This window comes from Hypanus sabinus, chromosome 2 (assembly GCF_030144855.1).
Source record: "Hypanus sabinus isolate sHypSab1 chromosome 2, sHypSab1.hap1, whole genome shotgun sequence".
In the NCBI taxonomy this organism is placed as follows: Eukaryota; Metazoa; Chordata; class Chondrichthyes; order Myliobatiformes; family Dasyatidae; genus Hypanus; species Hypanus sabinus.
The window spans coordinates 15,280,042-15,286,060 of record NC_082707.1 but is presented as its reverse complement, the minus strand read 5'-3'; positions in this window follow the sequence as shown (position 1 = coordinate 15,286,060).

Here is a 6,019-nt window from a genome sequence, read left to right as displayed (position 1 = left end):
TTAGATTAATCTTAGAGTAGGTTAACAATGGTCAGCACAAAGTCGTGCCTAGGTTCAATGATAAACCGTCATGTTCTATCTTCTACAGAAAATGATGGATACAGCCCATTGCTCACATTCAAAACACTATCCATCATTGATCGCATTTACAAGTAATGCTGCAACAACAAAATAAATATATTTTTACTTTTGAATTTGAACGCTAGTTCCTACCGTGCCCCTTCACTCTACCTCATTAAATTGGCTATCGTTGTCTCTCTACATTTCAGTTCAGATGAGGGGTCTCAACCTGAAAGGCTGACTGTCCAATTTTCACTCTTTTAACTCTGGTTTGACATAATTTATTTGTGAGTGCAATATATCCCATGTATTATTTGCCACATCACCGTTCTCATCACGTCATTTTCTACCCCTCCCATTGGTCAGAAAATGTATACTAGGCTCAAGGATGGCCACTATCCCTCTGTTAGAAGCCTATAAAATCGATCTCATCTGGAAGAAATTGCGTTATTCAGATCACAATCTAACTCGGCCCAGCCCTTGCACTTTTTCGCCACCACGCAGAATTTGCAGGAGCCTCTGAACTCACACCACCAGGTTCCAGAGCAGTTAGAGCACATCAGCCATCATGCTCTTGAACCAAACGGGGGAAAAAAATTGACTCAACTTGACTTACCCGAGCATTGAAGTTATTTACAACAACAGTTCATCTCATGTTTCCGATGTCAATTGTTTATGCATTTCATTAATTTTCTTCTTTTTTTTTTGCATTTGCACGGTTTAAATTAGAAACATAGAATCACAGAAAAACTACAACACAATAGAGGCCCTTCGGCCCACGATGCTGCTCCGAACATGCACTTATCTTATTAATTACCTAGTGTTATCCAGAGCCATGTATTTTCCTAAGCTCCATGTACCTATCCAGGAGTGTCTCACAGACACTATCGTATCCAGGACTGTTGCTGGCAGTGCGTTCCAAGCACTCACCACTATCTGCGTAAAAAAAAACTACCCTTCGCATCTTCCAGGTAACTACTTCTATGCATTTTAAAACTATGCCCTCTCGGAATAGTCATTTCAGCCCTCGAGAAAGTACTTGAACTATCCCAGCGATCAATGACTCTCATCGATTTTCTTCTTCACAATGGCTGAACATCAAAGACGGTACATTCTTCATGGATTCGGTAATGGATATTATTCTCAATATTTTCAGAGCATGGCCGTGACACAAAGAATCTTGGGGTTGTATATGATGGCATATACCGACCTTGCTAACACATTTTCTTTGAACTTTGCACATAGAGAAACTAAGTGACTGGAAAAGACCCTGAGAGATGAGAGGGAGCAGGAAGTGTACGCAAACTGCTGTGGGAGTCAATAGGTTTTCATCAGATTCCGGCAGGTAATTTGTCGCTGAGATGGAAACGGAAATATAAAGAAACTTAAGAGGGGTGTCAGATATGGACACAAACAATTCGTGGGCGTTGTTGAAGTCTGTAGCGGAGGCAGACAGGTGGGTCACGGTCAGGAAGGGGAAGAGGCAGGTACTAGAGAGTACCCCGATGGCTGTACCCCTTGACAATAAGTACTCATGTTTCAGTACTGTTGGGGGTGGGGACAGCCTTCCTGGTGGAAGTGACAGTGGCCGGGCCTCCAGCACAGAGGACGACCCTGTAGCTCAGAAGGGTAGGGATAGAAGTAAGAGGACCATAGTAATAGGGGACTCGATAATCAGGGTTTCAGACACGCGGTTCTGTGGAGGTGATCGGGAGTACCGGATGGTAATTTGCCTCTCTGGTGCCAGGGTTCGGGACGTTTCTGATCGCGTCCAAGATATCCTGAAGTGGGAGGGTGAGGAGCCAGAGGTCGTGGTTCACGTAGGTACCAAGGACATAGGTAGGAAAGAGGCAGAGGATCTGAAACGAGAGCATAGGGAGTTAGGAAGGCAGTTAAGAAGAAGGACCGCAAAGATTGTAATCTCGGGATTAATGCCTGTGCCACGCGACAGTGAGAGTAGGAATAGAATTAGGTGGAGGATGAATGCGTGGCTATGGGATTGGAGCAGGATGCAGGGATTCAAGTTTCTGGATCATTGGGACCTCTTCTGGGGCAGGCGTGACCTGTTCAAGAAGGACGGGTTACACTTGAATCCTGGGGGGGACCAATATCCTAGCGGGGAGGTTTGCTAGGGCTACAGGGCAGACTTTAATCTAGTAAGATGGGGGTGGGGGCAGAAATCAGGTTGAGGAAACAATGGGAGAAGAGTTTAGTTCACCAGTAGAGCAAGTAAATAGACAATGTGTGAGGAAGGAAAGGCAGGTGATGGAGAAGGGATGCGCTCAGCCCGAAGATGTAGGGGAGAAGAAAGAAAATGATAATAAATTTCAATGCATTGTTAGGGATGAAAAGAGAGGAGGGGGTGGAGAGTATCTTTAATGTATCTATTTTAATGCTAGGAGCATTGTAAGAAAGGTGGATGAGCATAAAGCGTGGATTGATACCTGGAATTATGATGTTGTAGCTATTAGTGAAACATGGTTGCAGGAAGGGTGTGATTGGCAAATAAATATTCCTGGATTTAGTTGCTGCAGGTGTGATAGAGTAGGAGGGGCCAGAGGAGGAGGTGTTGCATTGTTTGTCCGAGAAAATCTTATGGTGTGCTTTGGAAGGATAGATTAGAGAGCTTCTCTAGGGAGACTATTTGGGTGGAATGGAGCAATGGGAAAGGTGTAGTAACACTGATAGGAGTGTATTATAGGCAGCCTAATGGGGAGTGTGAGTTGGAAGAGCAAATGTGTAAGGAGATAGCAGATATTTGTAGTAAACATAATGTTGTGATTGTGGGAGATTTTAAATTTCCACACGTAGACTGGGAAGCTCATTATGTAAAACGGCTGGATTGTTTAGAGTTTGTGAAATGTGTGCAAAATAGTTTTTTGCAGCAATACATAGAACTCCCGTCTAGAGAATGGGCAGTGTTGGATCTCCTGTTAGGGAATGCGATAGGTCAGCTGACAGATGTATGTGTTGGGGAGCACTTCGGGTCCAGTGATCACAATAGCATTAGTTTCAATATAATTATGGAGAAGGACAGGACAGGACCTAGAGTTGAGATTTTCATTGGAGAAAGGCTAACTTTGAGGAGATGCGAAGGGAGTTAGAGAGAGTGGATTGGGTCAAGTTGTTTTATGGGAAGGATGTAATAGAGAAATGGAGGTCATTTAAGGGTGAAATTATGAGGGTACAGAATATTTATGCTCCTGTTAGGTTGAAAGGAAATGTTAAAGGTTTGAAAGCACCATGGTTTTCAAGTGATATTAGAAATTTGGTTCGGAAAAAGAGGGATGTCTACAATAGATATAGGCAGCATGGAGTAAAGGAATTGCTCGAGGAATATAAAGATTGTAAAAGGAATCTTAAGAAAGAGATTAGAAAAGCTAAAAGAAGATACGAGGTTGGTTTGGCAAATAAGGTGAAAGTAAATCCGAAAGGTTTCTACAGTTATATTAACAGCAAGAGGATAGTGAGGGATAAAATTGGACCCTTCGTGAATCAGAGTGGTCAGCTATGTGTGGAGCCGGGGAAGATGGGACAGATTTTGAACTATTTCTTCTCTTCGGTATACAGTAAGGAGATGGATATTGAATTGTGTAAGGTGTGGGAAACAAGTAAGGAAGTTATGGAACCTATGACAATTAAAGAGGTGGAAGTACTGGCGCTCTTTAGCAATTTAAAAGTGGATAAATCTCCGGGTCCTGACAGGATATTCCCCAGGACCTTGAGGGAAGTTTGTGTAGAAATAGCAGGAGCTCTGACGGAGATCTTTAAGATGTCATTAGAAACGGGGATTGCGCCGGAGGATTGGCGTATTGCTCATGTGGTTCCATTGTTTAAAAAGTGTTCTAGAAGTAACCCTGGCAATTATAGACCTGTCAGTTTGACATCAGTGGTGGGTAAATTAATGGAAAGTATTCTTAGAGATAGTATTAATAATCATCTGGATAGACAGGATCTGATTAGGAATAGCCAGCATGGATTTGTGCGTGGAAGGTCATGTTTGAAAAACCTTATTGAATTTTTTTGAAGACGTTACGAGGAATGTTGACGAGGGTAAGGCAGTGGATGTAGTCTATATGGACTTCAGCAAAGCCTTTGACAAAGTTCCACATGGAAGGTTAGTTAAGAAGGTTCAGTCGTTAGGTATTAATGCTGGAGTAATAAAATGGATTCAACAGTGGCTAGATGGGAGATGCCAGAGAGTAGTGGTGGATAATTGTTTATCGGGATGGAGGCCGTGGACTAGCGGGGTGCCTCAGGGATCTGTTTTGGGCCCAATGTTGTTTGTAATATACATAAATGATCTGGATGATGGGGTGGTAAATTGGATTAGTAAGTATGCCGATGATACTAACGTAGGAGGTGTTGTGGATAATGAGGTGGGTTTTCAAAGCTTGCAGGGAGATTTATGCCGGTTAGAAGAATGGGCTGAACGTTGGCAGATGGAGTTTAATGCTGAGAAGTGTGAGGTTCTACATTTTGGTAGAAATGCATAGTGCATAGTGCATAGTTCCCTGAAGGTGGAGTCTCATGTAGATAGGGTAGTGAAGAAGGCTTTTGGAGCGCTGGCCTTTATAAATCAAAGCGTTGAGTACAGAAGTTGGAATGTAATGTTAAAATTGAACAAGGCATTGTAAGGCCAAATTTGGAATATTGTGTGCAGTTCTGGTCACCGAATTATAGGAAAGATATCAATAAATTAGAGAAAGTGCAGAGACGATTTACTAGGATGTTACCTGGGTTTCAGCAATTAAGTTACAGAGAAAAGTTGAACAAGTTAGTTCTCTATTCATTGGAGCGTAGAAGGTTGAGGGGGGGATTTAATCGAGGTATTTAAAATTTTGAGAGGGATAGATAGAGTTGACGTGAATAGGCTGTTTCCATTGAGAGTAGGGGAGATTCAATCGAGAGCACATGATTTGAGAGTTAGGGGGCAGAAGGTTAAGGAGAACACGGGGTGTATTTCTTTACTCAGAGAGTGATAGCTGTGTGGAATGAGCTTCCTGTAGAAGTAGTAGAGGCCAGTTCAGTTGTGTCATGTAAGGTAAAATTGGTTAGGTATATGGACAGGAAAGGATGGGAGGGTTATGGGCTGAGTGCGGGTAGGTGGGACTAGGTGAGATTAAGAGTTCGGCACGGACTAGGAGGGCCGAGATGGCCTGTTTCCGTGCTGTGATTTTTATATGGTTATATGATTATATCATGTTTGGCAAAGACACAGGGAGCGGCACCAATTTTTTTGTTGAAGGGAAAAATGATTTGGTGATCATCAACCTGGTATAATTGAAATAAGGACTGCTCCACATAGCAAACAAAATGACAGGCGTATCTGTGGTTTATAAAACTTACTAGTGGTTTACGTAGATTTAACATATTGTTGAGAGTTGCTCTGTAATTAATGGTAAGTGCAAGTTCTGCCATGCGGAGAAGGGCGTTGGTGGAGGGGAGCTGACTGAGTCTGTCTTCTCCAAAGAAGCAGAGAGACATGGGAACTTCATGAAGAGCAAATGGGAATGTACTGGAGGTCCATGGTGAAATTCATCGATGAAAACTGAGGAATTGATCGTTGTTGAGGTGGTTGTGGGCATGCGGGTTTCAAAGTTCAGTGTGTAAAGGTAAGCAAAGACTCACAAAATAAATATGTTTACCGAAGTTGTAGATGGCATGCCGAATCTATGCATGCCTTTAAGAAAGTAAAGGTACTGTCATGACACTTTGGTGATGTTATCCAAGCCTTGGGACAAATCGCCTCATATGGTAATACCAAGGAACTTAAAGTTATTGACCCTGAATCCAGATTTGTGTGCAAATTGACCGTTTCCGGTGCAGAAGTAACAACATGGTAAGATGCGGGGAATACCAGGTGGGACAAGAAGTGAGCGGAGAAGAGGGATAATTAGTTTGGAGGCGAGAGCAACAGAAGCGACGAGGTCTGTATTCATATGGGACGTAGTCGCTT